This window comes from Anoplophora glabripennis, unplaced genomic scaffold (assembly GCF_000390285.2).
Source record: "Anoplophora glabripennis isolate ALB-LARVAE unplaced genomic scaffold, Agla_2.0 scaffold162, whole genome shotgun sequence".
Lineage (NCBI taxonomy): Eukaryota > Metazoa > Arthropoda > Insecta > Coleoptera > Cerambycidae > Anoplophora > Anoplophora glabripennis.
Window position 1 is genome coordinate 247,581 of NW_019416272.1, and position 19,716 is coordinate 267,296.

General features: G+C 31.5%; 1 protein-coding gene across 2 annotated transcripts in view; it reads left to right on the forward strand.

The window, feature by feature from the left end:
• The window catches only part of LOC108908670 (oxidative stress-induced growth inhibitor 2), a 57,379-nt gene that overhangs the window by 11,866 nt on the left and 25,797 nt on the right, over positions 1–19,716 (forward strand). For both annotated transcript variants that reach the window (XM_018712780.1, XM_018712781.2), the window contains exon 2: positions 2,535–2,597. The gene's annotated coding sequence lies outside the window, so the exon portion shown is untranslated. The remainder of the gene's footprint in view (positions 1–2,534; positions 2,598–19,716) is intronic.

The following is a 19,716-nucleotide window of genomic DNA, read 5'->3' on the forward strand; positions in this document are numbered from 1 at the left end:
TTAAGAATTATAAAAAAAATGCGAAATACAAAAGTTGCACGATTTTTTTTTGAATTTTTCGAAAATGATAGTAGAAAAACAAATGAAGTCCAAACAAATTGTCCGCGGATGTTAATTTTGTTAATTTAAATGGAACACCCTGTATATTTTTACATACTTGGATAGAACATGCCCTGTCGAGCATAGCCATATATGGTTTGTTAGGTCCACCTTTAACAATAAGCGAGATAATATTAAAAAATGAAAAGGTTTTTTATTAAGAAAATTTTGTAATTGTTAGACCTCTTTCAGGCATTGATACCTTTTTTCCAATTACGTAACGATTTACAGATTTAGTTGTAATATTTTGACATCGCATATTGATACGGTTGGACCGTATCAATGCGTATAGGTATTTTAACTAAATCTCACTAATTAGGCCGTGAGAGACCTATTTATTCATAGACAATGTTATATGGTAGGTCGTGACAGTGACAGGCAATAATGCCATGATATCATTGTTATTGATTGACAGTTTGTATTATTATTTAATTAAAATAGGTTACACAGAAGTATAGTATGGCGAATAACTTACTCTATTTTAAGTCCTGTAATATTTCAATTTTCTATTTCTGTGTAAGTTATTTTAATTAAGTAATAATACAAACTGTCAACCAATAACAATGTTGTCATAACATTACCTGTCGCTGTCACGGCCTAATTAGTGAGATTTAGTTAAAATACCTATTCGCATTTTGGACTATATCAATGTCAAAATATATTACAACTAAATCTAAATCCTTACGGGTCAAAATATAGTGAATCACCCTGTACATTTCTTTGAGTAGAATCAAGAGTAGAATACAACAGCGACGTGATTATACATATACATATTCTTCGAATTTTCAAATTAGCAGAAAATTTCATTGAGATTTTTTTTTCAACGTATATTTTATTACTGCCTCTGTATTTTTTACCTTATTTTAAATGTATTAATCTAATTCAGAAAAATTCAAAAATGTTTTCTAAAATATTTGATCAAAAACATATAATCTATTTTTTTTTCTATCTTTACGAGACTAATTATAAGAAAAATTCCACAAGGATATCAAAATTAATACAACCCGTACAATTTTTGTAGTTGTCCGTGAATGTATTGCAAAAATGTAAAAAAATGGATGCCCCGTGTACATACATATCTTGCTTGTGGTCTCTGCTAGGTTTTATCCACAATTTATTTAAATGTAGAAATCACTAAATTGTAACTAGTTTCTCCTCACCGTTTGCAGCAGTTACTTATTTGTGATATTTTTATTAATTTTTTTTAATTTTATATTTCCTAACCGAAGAGAAAAGCCATTAAATAAATAAACCCTTGCGCCAAAAGAATCAATCAAGCGGTTGATTTTAAATTTCAGTTTTATTTAATCACAATGTGAAATATATGTAATGTTTAAGCAAAACTAAATTTATAAAATCGACACATTGACCGTTCCATTTGGCACTAGGAATTATTTATTTAAAATTTCTTTTACCATTGTGGTAGAAATAATAAAAAAAATGTTATGATATGCATCACAAAGGTTAAGTCTCCAGTTAAGTGCTTTGTAGATGTTGTCAGTGTGATGTGAACTAACTTACATTTTATATGTTCGTCTACTTAAATTGTCATAATTAAAAAGGTTCTGAATATATTAATCACTTTTTTAAGCAAATCTCCCTATTGACCTCTGCATGAATGTCCTGGGAATATTTTAATTGTAAGAAAACAAGCAGTTAATTCCACATGGGATCATGGGAATATACATCAAACACATAGTTTTTTATTATACCTACTTTATTTAAAAATCGGCATGAATTTGGTCCATTTTTGTCTAATACAAATTTTTGTTGTGAATTAAAAATGTGAAATAAACTGTTTTGTTTGGTCTGCAATTGTAAAACTTCGAGTTATTTTTTGAAAATATTGTTTAAGTAACAGTTTTAATATTTTACTCGTATTTAGAATCTGTTAGTAAATATTATCGTAATACCGTATGTAAAGAGGTGCAAAATATTCTTTTAGGAATAAAAATAGATATACAATGCTTCAATACGTCTCTTACGGTGTCAGTGTCAGTCTCGGTGTCAGTTTAGTTAATAGATTCCAAATAAAATTTGAACGTCCTTCTAATTATTATTCGACTAAAAAACATGTTTTCTAAACTATTTTTAAATCTTCAAAAACAAACGAATATTAAATATATTTTTTGCTAGCACAGCATAATAATTGATAACAATGTTGATAATTTTATTTTTTAGTAAATCGGAATCGTTTGAAAATGTACATATCTACATATTGTTGTGCGATATTTAAAAATACTTCATAACATCCTTTTGAATTATTAATAATAAAGAATAAATTTGACTTTATATTTCTAGAATATAAAATATAAGCGTAATAAAAGATAATACATAACCTGACTGCAATTTTATACACACAATACTAATCGTTTTAACTATATTTTTGTTGTGAATAAACATTACCTAATTGGTATCTCGTTTTTTTTTTACAGAATCTTAATTGAAGACCATTCGCAATATCTTGTATTCACCGTCCAACTTGGAGAATAAAACAGGTAAGAACAGGTTTACTTTTATCGTGTTTTTTTATAGGATTATACTGATAAATTACTTGGTGTAGTTTGCCAAAGGCGTGCTGTATTTATAACATAGTTTGTTAATATTGATACATCATATACCATACGATACATTATTGTTTGTTCAATCTATGAGTGTTTGACAAAACCGATTTATTTTATTCAAAATAGTCCCCTTTCGAATGAGTACCCTTCAGGATGTCGGTACAAGCCTTTTGGATGACTCCTACATCCACAAAACGCTTTCAGGCGAATATGTGGAATGGTTGACAGTTAAAATGCGGTTTTTAGTCAAAAGTGTCGATTGATGAGATGGTACATTATCGTACAACAAACGCCAACTTCCTTCTGCGCGATATTCTGGCGAAATACGTCCAAACGTTTCAAAACGCCATGAAACGTAAAAGCAAATCAATATTGTCCTCACTTTCGACTTCTCCAATTGTTTGGGTTTTGGTCCATCTGGCACCTTTCACTCGGCACTTTGGCGCTTGGTTTCTGGATCGTATTGAAAACACTACGTTTCATCACCAGTCATGTTGTAAAGGAAGTTTATGTCCTTTTTGGCCTCCTTGATGATATCATTTGAATGTTGAATTCTGAGCAATTTTTGGTCGTCAGTCAACTTATCCAGAACACACACACGTTTCGGTAGCCCAAATGTTCTGCCAAAATGCGATAAATTAATGTTTTTGGGATCTTTTGATTCTATGAATTTCTATGAAGATTTTGTCTGATCTTTGATGAATTTACCCACAGTTTTGATGGAATCTGTGGTGATCACGGATTTCGACTAGTCAACATGTTGCTTACCATTTATGTCCTCACGATTGTTTTTATACCGCGTATACCGCTCATGAACTCTGCCACGGGAGAAAAAATCATCACTTGGTTCATCAATTGAAACGTTTTGGTAAAAGTTTTACCAAGTTTAAAACAAAACTTTGTTTGATGCTCATTTTTGTAACGATGACACAAACATACTGTGACTTCAGATCCAATAATTCCGCTTCTATTCATCCAAATGTCATGAAATTTTGATAGTACATCAGTGAAGGCCAATAGAAGGCCTCACTACTTACTCTGTTTACTTTAGAACTCATCTTGTGGTAGCTCATGGTCACTGAAGAGTAGAAACATTCATTAATAGGTCTCTATTAGCATTTGACATTATTAAAATAATTGAAAAATAGTTTAATTTTACATTGCGAGTCACTAATATAAATTCCGTACGTCAAAAACAAAATTGTTTAAAAAGAAAATGTTTTTTGTACTTTTTCTTTGAAGGGCGTGTAAAGTTATTCCTAGTCGCACCCAAGATACACCAAGTGAAAGATTATTATTTAATATTTTTTAAAAAGTGAGTTATAAAATTAATTTGGTTTCAAACTCATAGTTTTAGTCTTGTTCGATGTGTTTACTATAGTTTTATATTGATTTCTTACCAAATACTAAATTGAAACTATATTAATTGAATAATGCAAATTAAATAAAAAAAATAAAGATGGATAAAAGAATAATTTTTAACTTGCTTTGTCTTGACAACGATTAGGAATATACAGAGTGGCCAAATGAAAACGAAACAGAGCCATTTTCAGGAACTGCGTCAAGATTGTAGAAAAACGCCCAGACCCGTCGATTTTAGATTAAAGGGGGACATTCTTTGTTGGTATTTTTGCCACTTTCACCCCCCAAGCAAGGGTAAGCATCACCTCAAAATATTTAAATGGCATTGGGGGTTGAGTAATATTATTTTTTTTGAAAGCTCTTACAATTCTCTTTATAACAGACTTTAAATTATATAATTCCGCAAAATACTTGAAAAAAAATTACATTTTAAAATTTAAATTATGTTTAGTTGCTTACTTACTACTTAGTTGATTAAATGTTCAAACTGATGACCGCCCGCTTCCATACAAGAATAAAGATTTTGTTCGAAACGTTCGCGCACATTCCGAAGCATTTCCGGAGTGATTCGACGGCATTCGTCGACGATTCTTTGACGCAAATCTTCCAGCGACGCTGGCTGTGTTTTATAGATTTTACTTTTTAGGTATCCCCACAAAAAGAAATCAAGGGGCGATAAATCCGGTGATCGTGGAGGCCACTCAATGCTGCCTCTTCTCCCAATCCAATTCCGTAGAAAACGTTGGTCCAAATACTGACGGACAATTAACGCATAATGCGGAGGAGCACCGTCCTGTTGAAAAATCAAATGATCTTCATCATACTCTGGAACATTTTCAATAATATCAGTCAAGGCAGGGTCAATAGCGTCTTCCAGTAATTGCAAATACATTTGGCCAGTCAAATTACCAGGTAGAAAAAAAGGACCCACCAGCCGGTCACCGAAAATTCCAGCCCATACATTTAATTTTTCCGGTTGCTGTGTATGCACCTCGTGAAAAACTCTTGGGTTTGAATCGGACCAATAGCGGCAATTGTGACGATTTACCGTCCCGTTCAAGAAAAAACTGCATTCATCAGAAAAACAGATGTTAAAAAGGAACTGTGGATCGTTCCCTGCTCGCTCACTCATTATTTCGCAAAATTGCAAACGGCGGTCATAATCATCCTCATGAAGTTCCTGGACTAAATGTATTTTGTATGGATGGAATTTATTCTTCTTCAAAATGGTTTGTATGCTAGTTCGATTGATCCCAGACACAGATGCCAGCTGCCTCGTACTTAATGTAGGATCAAGATGAACTTGTCCCAAAACTGCAACTTCACTAGCTTCATTAACTATAGGTTTTTCAATTTCTCGTTTTTTATTGGCTACGTTCCCTGTCTCTTGAAATTTTTTTACTAACTCTAGAACATACTTCCTCCTGACATGTCGATCTTGATGTTGTTCATTAAATAGCTGAGCTGTTCTATTCGCACATTTATTGTTCATAAAGTAAAGCGAAATGATATCTACCCTTTCCGCAATGGAATAAACCATAGTGTTTAATTTTCAAAAACACAATTAAATAAACTACCAACCAACGCTTCCAAATAATACTAGAAAATAATTTGGAATCCATTAATTTTACGTTCATTGAGTGTGTATAGCATTAATTTCTGTTTTTTACAATTGTGTTTTTTTACGAAAGTGATAACAAATCGCCAAAAACCAATGTAACAATGTAAAATTTATACCATTGGCGTACTTAACTTGAATCACTGACATTTTTACCGTTACTAATTCTTTGTACATAAGTTTCAACTTTAAAATCAAAATTCTTAATAAGTATTGGGCGGAATTATAAAATTTAAAGTATGTTGTAAAAAGAATTGTAACAGTTTTCAAAAGAAATATTACTCGACCCCCAATGCCATTTAAATATTTTGGGGTGATGCTTACCTACCTACCTGCTTGGAGGTGTAAATGGCGGAGTCAAAAATACCAGCAAACAATGTCCCCCTTTAATCTAAAATCGACGGGTCAGAGCGTTTTTCTACAATCTTGACGTAGTTCCTGAAAATGGCTGTGTTTCGTTTTCATTTGGCCACCTTGTATGTTTGAAATTTGGTGGTGGTGTGTAATACTTTCCAAAATAAAATTGAAAAAAAAAACTGGGATTGCCGTTTAGAAATAATCGTTAACGACGTCATATCTTCTAGTTGGGATACCCTATACATACATGTCTTTTAATAAAATCTTCTTTTGCTTACCAGAAGTGGATTTTTTTGTCTGCTTTCATGTTTCGCATAGGTAGAATGCATTTGCTCATACTATGTCAATTTTTGCATTTTGTACATCTATACTTGGTCTATTATATTATATTGAACTTGCCGTTGCCCATGTAAAAGAGAACTAGCATTCATATGACCCTTTAAAAAATTGTAGACCGGGACTGCTGTGCCACTGTTTTATTTATTCAAGGCTGTCTTCTTAATCTGTGGATCTACCCAACCACAATGACCGCAATACAGTTTTTATCTACTTACGCAACGAATAATATTTAAAGGAGTAATTTTATATACTACTGATGTTTTAGTTTATTTATTTCATTCATTATTTTATTGTTTTATTTCGTGTGAAAATAAGTTCTGAAAATATTTTGAAAACCCGATTCGAAATAAGAATCCTCCAGAGTGAAATCAGTGGCGTACAGTAGAAGTACCTAGTGGTGATTTAAATAAATACGAAATGAAGTGTATTAAACATTGACCTTAGTCTATTGAACATTGATCTTTTTATGCCGTTTAATTTTGCATCCATTTCATTAATTGAAGGTGAAGTTTGTGTAGAGCTTACGTTAAGGTAATTATGTCGTAGAGCACTAGATAAATTTGCTAATTTAATTCTTTGTTCTTTTTTTGTTTAAAAAAAGACAAAGAATTAAATTAGCAAATTCACACTAACAATAATTATAATTATTGTTAGTTTTACATAGAAATGGCATGTACCTAAAGGAGTGGTATTCAACCAGGGGTACGCCTATCCCTAGGGGTCTTAAGGAGCAGGCGAAGGGATCTTAGGATAAGAAACGAAATAAAATTAAGTTATTCAGTAATTAAACAATTCCATTAGTTTCCAGTATTCCACAATATTATATAACTATTTATCCGTTGATTTAAAAAATAAAAACCGCAATTATTTGTTTAGCAGTTTAGAAAATCTAAGCAAGTTAGAAACAATATCTCATCTTGTAGCAGTTATATAAGCTTTCCCGGGGCATAAGACTCTGACAATACAAAATAAGAGAAAAACAGCATATCTTTACCTTGTATGCTTTATCTTACGTTTCCTGAAATTTGCACGCCTGTTGAACATACACAAAATCGCGTTAATCATATCCTGCATAATGCTTTTAGGAAGCTATTACCGCATGTATTAATCACAATTATTGAGTATCTTACAAATTTGCTGGTCAAAACAGGAAAGGTTCATTTTCCATGTTCCCCGTGATATTTCAGTGCGAAAAAGTAAAGATGTATGTGGTAATAAGCAAGCTCAAATTTTTTATTTACGATTAATCTATATCTAAATTCAAATGTAAATATTATGCTAATGGAAATGACACTTAGGTACTAAAAGAAATAGTCAATATTTACCTACTATCTAAAGTCTAACCCTAAACTCTGACCCTCTACTAACTTTAATTAAAACTGAAGATATTTACTCTAATTATACTTGAATACAAAATTTTTTTGGTAGGGGGGTCGAAAAAAAAAAATTGAATACCCCTGACCTGAGTTGTTAAGTAAATATTTGAAAGTTCAAAGTACCGACATATGTACATATAAACTGTGATAATGTTGCGATTTGTTTGTTTCGCAATTTATTATTTTACAATGCTATTGCAACTTTTACGGGACTAAACTTTACTATAGTTATTGCAAGAAAAAAATTGTTTTCAAGTTTTATTATAAAAAATAGTTACTTTCATTTATATAATTTTTAGGAATTAAATAGGTAAGCATATTATAAATTATGGAATTATGTAAAAATTAACTAAAAATTAAAGAGGCTATTGAAATAGTTAAAACCAGCAAACGAAAATATTTGAAGTTATTTTTTTCCTCTGTTGTGCAAATTTAACATTTAAAACTTAAAAAAATGTGATCGTTTAAGCGAATCATAAAATTGCCAAAAAAGATATTTTCATTTTTCTCTTAAATCCAGTTATCCCATTTATTTAAGATTGAAGTAGTATTTTTCGCATTATGTGCTGTTTTTTACGAACGTCTATGGTTTATAAAATACTCTCTCGTATGCATATGCAACATTGCGTCACTGAATTCTTTCGGGTTCAACGTTTCTTATTATCGTTAATAATAACTTTTATCTGGTAGGTCGTTTGTTAAAAAAAAAAACATATTTTATTTACCTTGAAATTTAGTTCCTCGTATTAGCAATGCGATATTTTATCACTAAATAGGTGTATCAATGTATTTTTCTTCTAGGTAGGTATACGGGGTGATGAGCCATAAGCGTCCCCTTCTATTTTCTTCTTTACCTTTCGGGATTTGATGATCTATCTCTAATAATAAATGACAAAAAGTTATGATACCTTAAGATGACTTGGTTGTGTACTAAATAATAATATTTTTTTCTAACACGAAGTTTGTAGCATTGTCTTTTGGCTATTTATCCTTACACGTCTTTTCCTATGTTGAAAAATAACGGAGAAAATTGGTTGTACTGTACATTTTAATTTGTGAAGGGGCAACCTTCAATAAACCTTCTCTTTTAAAAAACGATTTACAAGAGAGTAGTTAACGATCTTATAGAAAAAAAAAACAAACCTTTAAAACATTTCTTCACTTCCTTCCTTATAAATACTATGTTTAAACGTTATTGATTTAATAACCTTCGACTTAATTTTATATATTGTATGTACAATTAATAATACTAGACAAAATTGTATAGTATTTACTTGAAGTTCACTTTTTTGTAAGCCTTATATTGTCATAATCATAATCATGAAAAAAACTTTCTATTATACATAGAAAAATAACACCCAGACAGCTATTTATTATACCCAAGTCTATGAGACACCTTAAAAGGAATATGTTAATTAATATGGGAGCTAATATCTTTTTATTCCATACTCTTTCAAATGTGGTTATAAAGCTAATGTATCATAAAGGTGTGTATGTGTAGTGTTAAAATAATTATTAGGCCATTTAAAATCAAATTTTATCTTCATCATAAAGCGGGTACTTAGCTTAATCTCGTTTTCAATAAAATTAAATTTGCGTTTAATGTAAAGTCTGAAATGGTCTTTAAAATGATATAAAATTGTAATGCCTATGTCCTTGATACTGAAATCGCATTGCCAATTAATTTATGCGACAATATTCATTAGAATTTATTATAAAGAGCAAATAAGTTAAAATTTACAATTGTTTATACGGGGTGAGTCGTAATTAGGTGTAAACAATTTAATCAAAATTTCCTCAAACCCAAATAATTAACCAAATATGCTTCAGTACCAAAATGTTTCCTTAAAAAGTTAAGGGTCTTCAAAGAAAGTCTTGTTTAATTTTTTTTATCCCTTTTACTTTTTAAGATATTTCAATGAAACTTCCCGTAGGGAAGCTTTTGGGGTAACCAAACATGAATATAATCTGCGTACCTAGATTTCTGATATCGAAATGTGTTTGACTTCATTTAATAAGACTTTTTAAAAAATTAAATTTGTTTGAATTAGCCCGATACCTTAAGAAAGAGTAAATATATGTGGGATACCTACATGTATTTTTTGAAGAAAATTGTCGTTTTAAGTGTACGATTTTTCACTTAGATAACGCTATTGTGCGATATATGACGCACTTAAAAATTAATGGATTCTATTCTCAGACTATCTATTTAATCAGTTAAGTGTATTAATTCTATCTTGAGCAATTATGTTAAAATATTTTTATGTTGAATTGTCTGATTGATAGTTGAAGTACAATCATTTCAGTCAATGTCTGAAATGTATTTTGCAAAATTAATTCGCCTTATCAATCCTAGAAGTAGATTTTTTTTCATGTTTTCACCAGTTGTAGGTAATGACTTGGATTCTATTTATGTAGATTTGTTTATTGTTGACAAGGCAAACATACTAGCTATTTAAAATTAACGTAACATTACAGCTTAGAATATGTTTACAGCTTTTTGAGTACCTATTTATCTATTAGAAGCTGAAAAATTCCGATAACATATTATTTAAACTTGTATGTGTTCGCTAGAAATCAATAGCAAGCAGTGGAGTATAACTTATTGCATAACCCCTAAAATTCCCGGAAACGTAATAATGGAAAAATATTATTTATAACATTTATCCAGTAAAAACATGTGAGACCTAATAACAGAATATATGTATCTTTGAAAGAAATAGTAAAAAAATAAAAAAAAATTAGATAGAAAAACAATTATAATCCATATAGTCATGTAAATGAGCTTTTGACAATGTCGTTTTTTAAGAATGTCATCATTTTTCTTAATTTGAATTTATATATAATTTTTTCTGTTAATGTTTGTAACGAGAAGGGAAGTAAAATGTGGAAAGAAAAAGATCTCTTTGTAGGAACTATGTGAAAGTGGAAGCAAGAATATAGGACGTTTCTCTGAATTATTACATTATTTGGGAAATTTTTCTATTAATCATTAAAACATTTCATTTTTAGGTTTTATTTTGAATAATTATTTCTTACTGTTTAATGAGTATTAGCGCGGTGAAATAAAATACTATAGTAAATATTAAAATACTATAATAAATTAATTACAATCACAATTAAATTAACGGAAAGATCGGACGCACGGACTTTTCCCGTGCGTACGTCTATTTGCCTGTGTCGACAGAATAACCCGGACCCGAATGAACGCAACCCAATTGACGTCACACACCAAACACCAATGAAAGTCTATAATTTGCTGCAGCGGAAGAATATCTATCTGGTGCACGCCAAACGAAACCCAATTGACGTCACACACCGCGCTTTGTGGGCACATCAAACACCAATGAAAGTCTATAATTTGCTGCAGCAGAAGAATTCCTAAAACTGTGCAGTATCGACTGCTGTGGGAGAATGCGCCACACACAATTTTGTATGAAAAATTTACAAACGGCTTGTTCTTCTCTTTGTGTTTGGTGAGTCGGATTAAAGATGAAATTACTGCCTATTATTTTGAGATATGACTGTAGTTGGGGCATGATCATGAACTCGTCTTTCGTCTCCCATGAGGAGTTGTTTTTCGCAGTATCAGCAGTTAGAAATCTTATCTTTTTGCATACCTAGATTTCTGGTGTCGAAGAACTTTGTTTGACTTCATTTAATAAGATTTAGAAAAAAATATTTTCTTAAATTTTTTTGAATTAGCCTAATACCGTAAAAAATATTAAAAATATGTGAGAGCTGATAATAGAATATAATGTATATTTTGAAAGAAATTGTTAAGTGTATGATTTTTCACTTAGATAGTGCTATTGTGCTATGTATGACGCACTTAAAAAATTAATGGATTCTCTTCTCGGACTATCTTTTTAATCAGTTAAGTGAATTAATTCTATCTTGAACAATTATGTTAAAATATTTTTATGTTGAATTGTCTGATTGATATTTGAAGTACCATCATTTCAATCAATGTCTGAAATGTATTTTGTAACATTAATATGGATTCCGAGAAGTAGATTTTTTTTCATGTTCTCACCAGTTGTAGATAGAAAAAAGTTGACCGTCATGACTAGGATTTTATTTATGTAGGTTTGTTTATTGTTGACAATTGAAATATACTCAATATACTAATATTACGGCTTGGAATATATTTACAAGCGTTTTGAGTACCGACTCATCTATTAGAGAAATTCCGCGAACATAATATTAAACTTGAATATGTTCAATGGTAATGAATAGCAAGAAAGCAGTGGAGTATAACTTATTACATAATACGCCTAAAATTCCCGGAAACATAATAATGGAAAAATATTAACTATAATCTTTTAAAATTTAGTCAACAACTGTTTAATCGAGTTAAATTCAATTATTATGCTTGACCATAAGATATAGTTTTAGTGGAATTGAATAATTATAAAAACAGTCGAAACGATCTTTGTATAAGATATAACAATTATTTCATGCACAAATTGGTAAACCTTTAGGTTTTTTATGAATAAATGATATTTCGTCCAAACCACTTATTATTACTAAATACATTAATATAGGGCGTCCCAAAAGTAACGCAGAATATGAATTGTGCGCCATTTTCATTCTGAAGAGTTGGCAGCACTGTGCCGGGTCACATGGTGTAGTAAAGTCCTTGCGGTTATACAAAATGGAGAGTGTGTAGCTGAGACTGTCGCAAATTAAATTGAATCAAGTGGACGGTGATTTAACGAAGAAGAAAATTTGGGGCAGAGACAATTCTCAGATCAATCAAGAACGACCACTTTATACCCCTAGAGTGATAGTGTGATGTGGATTTTACGCTTAATGGACGACTTATCTCACGTAACAGTGAAGCGACCAATATCATTCCTGAATTAAAGAGAGTTATCAACGAAATTCAGAAGCAGGTATGCGAAATCTGTCCGATACCCTGTTTCATATTTAATGGCAAATTTTTAATTAATAAAATCTTTTTTCCTGATATGAAATCCTGCGTTTCTTTTGGGACACCTTTTATTATCAATGTTCAATGGTTTTAATGATACGATGGTAATGTTGTCTTGAAATCTATTACGCACTTACAAAAATTAATGGATTCTCTTTGAATACCTTTTTAATCATTCAAGTGTATTAATGGCATCCTGAGCAGTTGTTATATTAAAATACTTTCGTGTTGAACTATGTTGTATGCGTGTTATTTGAAGGGTGATTAGTCACTTTAAATATTATTGTATACAGCATACCATCGATCACGTAAACACATATCAATGTCTGAAATGTTTATACGTAAAATGAACTCGTCTTTCGTCTAGTCATTCCTAGGATTAAATTTTCTTCGTGTTCTCACTGGTAGTAGATATAAAAAGGCTAACTGACCCTAATGACTAGGATTCTATTTATGTAAATTTGTTTGTTGTTTACAAATCAAATGTGTACTGCTATTATTACGGTTTGGATTATATTCACGAATTCTTTGAACGCATATCTGAGACTGAGGAGTTCCGAGAATAAATTTGAATTTGAATATGTTCAATAGTAATGAGTACCAAGAATGATATAACTTATTACATAATTCATTTAGAATTCATAGAAACATGAAACACTTTTTTCACAATCTTATGATATAGTCAAGATGATATTGTTGTAGTCCAGAAGATTTCAAATTTTCGCTCAACTTTCAAGTCGGAACTACGAAGCCGTCTTCGACCACCTTTTGCAGAGTCAATCCCGGCTAAAGTAGGGAGGTCTGTCAAGGGGACCCAAACTATCTTCCACGATCAGTAGAAGGTGTGGCGCGAAAATTAAAGTTTTCGCCGAAATTCTCCAAGATACTCCCAGCCACCTCAAATACCGAAACCGCAGCAGATGATACTGCTAGGAGGCTGATGTTGACAGAGTAGCCATCGACCACACGCTGCAAAAATTTTACCCAGTTTCGAATTTCGGAAACTTAAAGTACCATGCCAAGAATCTTAGTCGATCATCAGTTGTAGTTGGCGGTAATCCAAAGATGGGCAAAATCCAGAGAGGCCAGTGGCCCAGATCGACGGCGGACCTCGTTACAAGACCTCTACGGACCGATCAAGGATCGTGATTGAACGTCAGCCTGATGCCTTCCAATTCAATAGCCAGGCCAGTACATATGTACGCTCTATGTATATGCAAATGTTTAAATTCATTTATTGACATTATTTTAAAAACATAAACAAAAAAACATAACTATAAAAAATTACATTGGAGTTTCCATTGCTTCATAGCACCTTATCCAAGCTTTTACATAGACTGTTTAAGGACACACTTCGCACAAGCTCCTCTAAGGAGGCCACACACTCTTTAGTGCCCAACCCCAGCACTCAAATACATTCCTGAGGGTGTACAGTTGACCAGCGGGACGTCCACATCCCCAAGCGTTCGTTGAGGTTGGCGCGATGAAGAAGGCGTTTGAACATTCAACTAAGATCCACTTCTTATTTGTGGAAGGGCGAAATGGGCGTTGACTATTAGACGCCTTCATTATAGCCATCCTTGTCTATCACATGGATTTCTATGGCTTATTTTATCGCTCTCACGTAACTTCTGATAGACCATCGGTACTTTCCTACACTGTATACTTGACCTTAAAATGTAATTTTAGTGGAATTGAATGGCTAGGAAAACTAAAAAAAGAACTTTCTATATATAAAATATAACAATTATCTTCCTGTTCAAAAGTTCGAACTAAAAATAGAATAGCAATTAAATTCGTTTAATTATTATTTTGATTCTTATTTGATTATTTTTGAACAGTTAGCGATAGCAGTTTAATGGCACCTTTCCAATGCACTTAAATCACGTCTGATTCATAAATAAAATATTTAATTTGTTTACAATTCAGCAATTAACCAATACATTCTTTAATTTTCATATCCATATTGTTCACACTATTGTTCAAAAATAGTTGTAGCTGAACTGAATGTTCGATGTAAATACTTACAACTAGACATAAAATATTTTAGGATTCTGATTTTTTTTTATCAGCGCGGTTGCGTTATATAAAGAAATATTTTCAGTCACTTTTAAAATAATAGTAAGCCTCATGCGAACAAAATTATTTGAATATAATGCTCATATTATCAAAAGACTGAAAATTTAAAATAAATCGTATTAGTTATTTTATGTTTTAAGCAATTAAATTACCTACAATTTAAGGTACCTAGAATAATTTTTTAACTAATTTGTTAACTGTAAAATAAAGGTCGAACGTGGACATATCTGTTTTCGAAAATTGCGCATTATTATTGTAAAAAGCGATGGATGTTGATGAAATTGATGGAAAAGACGGTCAATCCAGAGACCAATAGTTAATTAACAATTAACATTACAAAAAAAGTTATCTCAGGATTTATCTTTTTTTTAATTATCGATAAAATAAGCTTTATTTAATGCAAAAAGAGCGAATTCGCGAGCGGCTTTTGCCTGACCTTGGGACAATTTTTTTACCTACTTTGTTGTAATTTCAACTTTTTAAAATTTTTATTTTTCGATATGTACGTTTCTTTGTATCTATTATAACCTATGTCTACAATATTAATATCTAAAATTAACGTTTAGTAATTAGACTTTTAGTTGCAAAAAAACGAACGAAATTAATTAACAAATGGAGCAACAATGTCACGGACAATCGAATCGGCCTTTGGCACACATGTTGGTCTTTGGGTTGACAGTCTTTTCCATAAATTTTATCAATATGCATTGCTTTTTCCAATAACGCGCAATTTTCGTAAACTGATTTTTCCGCGTTCAACCTTTACCTATTTTACAGTTAACAAATTGGTGAAATATGACTTTAGATACCTTAAATTGAAGGTAATATAATTGCCTACAACAAAAATTGACTAATTTTCCGATTGCCACTTATTTGCAATTTACCAACTTAGCGTCACTTCCTTCGAGTTACTTTTTTGATTCTACATACTCTTCCCCATCATAAAATGCAATAAAATGCCTAATTTTTTCACGTTGAAACTCTAATTCAACTGGAGTACTATAAAAAAAATACTAAAATGATAAAATAACAATTCTCGAGAAAGGTTAGTACCAATGACAGTCACTGTTAATATCAGTTTCACAATGAGGTCAATTGACACAAAAGCTATATTCAGTCCATAGACTTCACTCGTAAATGACTTTTTAATTACTTATTATTTGTTGTCATTATAATGTAGGTGTAATTTAGATTTTACGGTTTTCATCTTTGTTGTGTCTGTTTTATCATGTTTTAATTTGATTTTGATTACACTTATGATAATAACAAGGGACGACACTGGTTTGGTAGAACAGTTTTTTGCACTTTGGCTAGTTTTTCACTATTTCTGTGTCTATATCACTATCTTTAACTATTTTTTTCATTGCTTTTAAAGCTTGGATTTATCCTTTGGGATCTTCGTCACGGGTACAGAAAGTTTTGCTATCTATCTATGTGTAAATCTTGAGCAGTGCACTTAAATAAATATTAGAATATATATGTTGGAAATAAAAATATATATATATATTTTTTGTAAATTCTTGCAAAATACTGGTATATCACAAAGATGTGCTATAGATGCAACAATATGCTAAACATTTGAATTTGTTCAACAATTTTAGAAAAAAAATTACTTATTTGGTTTGTCAGGCTTTTTGGACCTATCGTGTGGAATCCTCAGTATATCTTTAGGATTTATTTCTTTCCAAATAAGTAAGGACGGTTTTAAGGTATCAAATTGCATCTTGGGATGTTTGCAGCGGTTTGCGGCTCTGTTTGAATTCGAAACATGGGTGATAAATTCGATTCGAAACGTGTGAAAATTTCGATTTCCGCTCAGCGTCTTCTTCTTCACAGGCATGGTCAACTAGATACAAAGGGTTTCATAGGTCATATTTTAAAGTTGAGTGAAATGAGAAATACACTCGGTACTAAAAAAATTATGTCGTAGTTCTTAATTGGAGAGTCGAATCGAAACTTTATATTACGTAATACAATTTTTCATAACTGAATAAAATAGGTAGTTTATGCTAGCCAATGCAATTCTTATCATCATTGCTAATGATTGTTCGGAAAGCATGTTCGTGCCTGTAATGGCTCATTAACAAAAAAATTGCAAAAGGTGCGTTACATATAATAGTAATTAAATAGGTCATGTTTAAACAGTGCTCTTAGATAATTTTTTATCGGGAAAGTGGCCTGTAATTATCATGTTTAACGTCATTTCATTTAACCACATTATATCCTTCCGTATTTCTAACTTCATTCTCAGAAGATTGTGCTTTCGATAAGAATGAACACAAAAGATAATTTTATAATACTTCTCTTAGAAAAATTAAATAGGCAATGTTTGTATTAGAGAAAATCAGTGGCGGTCCTATATCATTCACAGAGGGTACTGTTGAAATATATATTAAAGGGTTCCTTCCTACGAATTTTATCTTTAAACCATAAACCGTCTGTTTGTCCAAGACTCTTATGTCTGTTAAGGAAGTCTGAAATGTGAAAACTTATAAGAATTTGTATAAATATATGGATATTTTTTATCATGTACCAATCAGAAAAGCAGTTATTAAAGACCGACTGAATAAACACGTGACGGCATTTGGGATGCCCAAAATTTTTATAGATAAGACGGTTACGTCAATGGAAACGCGGGGGAAAGTCAGACTTCTAATATAGTCAGGAAATCTTTTTTAATTTAGGTACCTATAAGGTACTTCTGTTTCATAATCATACAGCTATATATGTATTCATTAACTACACAGACCCACAAAAAAATTATGTGCATCGAACTAGACCACTATATCCTTATGTTTTCGAGGTCGCTAAGTCCGAATCCGAGGTATGTTTGGCCTTGTCAGGTCAGGTTAAAGGTCATTTCAAGGTCAAACTGAGAAAAATCCCCTATGTGGAGGCAATCATGGCCATTATATGTTTTTGGGGTCGCTGAGTCCCAACCCGAGGTCTGTTTGGCCTTGTTAGGTCAGGTTCAAGGTCATTAAAAGGTCATTCCAAGATTAAACTGAGAAAAATCCACTATAGCGGGGACAACCAAAGTAATTAAATGTTTTTCGGGTCGCTGAGTCCAATTTTGTCTCTACCGGGTCAAGATCAATGTCATTTTGAGGTTAAACTGAGTAACTTCTAAGGTTTAGTGGGAATACTCCAGGTTTTTTTGGTCACTTTATTAGGTCTCCATTTGATCTTGTTGTATCAGGGTCAATGTTATTTGAAAGCTACTTAATTCTAATACCTACGATAATACCTCGTATTAGTTGGCTTCTCTTACAAAGCAATTTTTGCCTCGCTCATCTATAATGAACCGACAGACTCTCAACATTCACGAGTCTTCTTAGCATGATCTTTTTCAATCAAATTAGAAAATCCGACACTATAATTTTAAACAGCATTATTGGTTACTAACACTTTCATCCTTCGCGGTAAGAACGGTTCTGGATAGTTGTCGTGCTTGAAATTGAGGGAGAATTTTGGTAGACAATTGAGTGCATTATGTGGTACATGTCAACAATATAGTAATATTGGTTTCGTATTCTGCGATGAAAGATGAGTATTCACATTCCATTTTTTTTTATAACTCGTACTACGTAATGAAATTTTTACATGTAAACTGCCCGAATATGTCAAATATATATCAAAATATATCAAATTTTAATCATCATTAAAATCATCTAAGTAAAAGCCTTATTTCTGTGATGGTTCTAATAGAGCCTTTAAAATCCTGCTACCATGAAGAATACTGGAAACGATGACAACTGCTCCAAAAGGAGATATGTAGAATGATTAGCTTTTCGGTTTGACCTTGAAATGACCTTTAACCTGACCTGACAAGGTCAAACGTACCTCGGATTCGGACTCGGCAACCCCAAGAACATGCAGGGTGTCCCGTTCATGTTTCAAAAAAACTAGTGTGCAACTTCCTCATGGAAAAATAATAGGGGTAGTTCATGTAAAGTTTTTTTCTCAGACACCATGTTTTCGAGATACAGTGTGTTGAAGTTGTTATTTTCCATATGGTTTTTCTTAATTATCTAAAAATCGGCTAAAGATAAAAATGTCAAAATTTCTACACGAGTAAACATCAACTGTGCGTTAAGAATAATGTGCAAACCACAGACCACCTAGACTGGCCGTATCTAATTCCAATGCACGGGTACCAGTGAATGCAAAATCCGGGGAAGTGGAGTGTGGAAGGCAATGTGATCGCGCGCATCTTTAAGCAGATCCGGATTAAGTAATATTTTTATTACATATTAAACATTATATTGCATCTTATGACAAATATTCAATTTTAAGTTTGTAATTCAGAAAATAGTATATTTTAGTGTCATATTAAATAAAACTACAAAATAATTTAAATATATTTATTGTCCTCTAAATAATTATTAATTTATTTAATATTTGCGTTTTCGTAGATTTTACCGAATTAAATAATTTGACTTCATGATTTATTCGTACATCGATATACTTTTCACATTCAGCCCTTACAAGTTCTATTAAATGATTACAATTGTTAGGCAAATTATCAAATTGATATTCATTCAAATTTTCAAATATGTTCACATTCAGAAAGTTTTTTAATACATGATGAACAATTTTATTTTTCTGTAGCCTAGGTGTTCTGCATTATTTAAAAATTTTATTAATTTTTCTGTTTCTTAGCATATTACTACGACATCTCGAGATGGATACGTCAAACAACCACGGTCTTTAATAAAAATTAATTGACTGTACGAATACTGAATCTGAAATTAGTTTTGTCTGCGATTTTTTTTGAAAAAAATATTTAATTAATTTTCAGCCATCTCGAAATGACGGGAATTGGTAAAATTTCATAAAAATTTAAGACTCACATAAAGTAAATAATTACTAAAATATTTTACAGTAATTCATTCATTATTTGATAATAACAATATCACGTTAATCACTACACTATGTGGGCGAACAAAATTATAAAGCTAACCCTGGAAACTTGTGACGTTAACC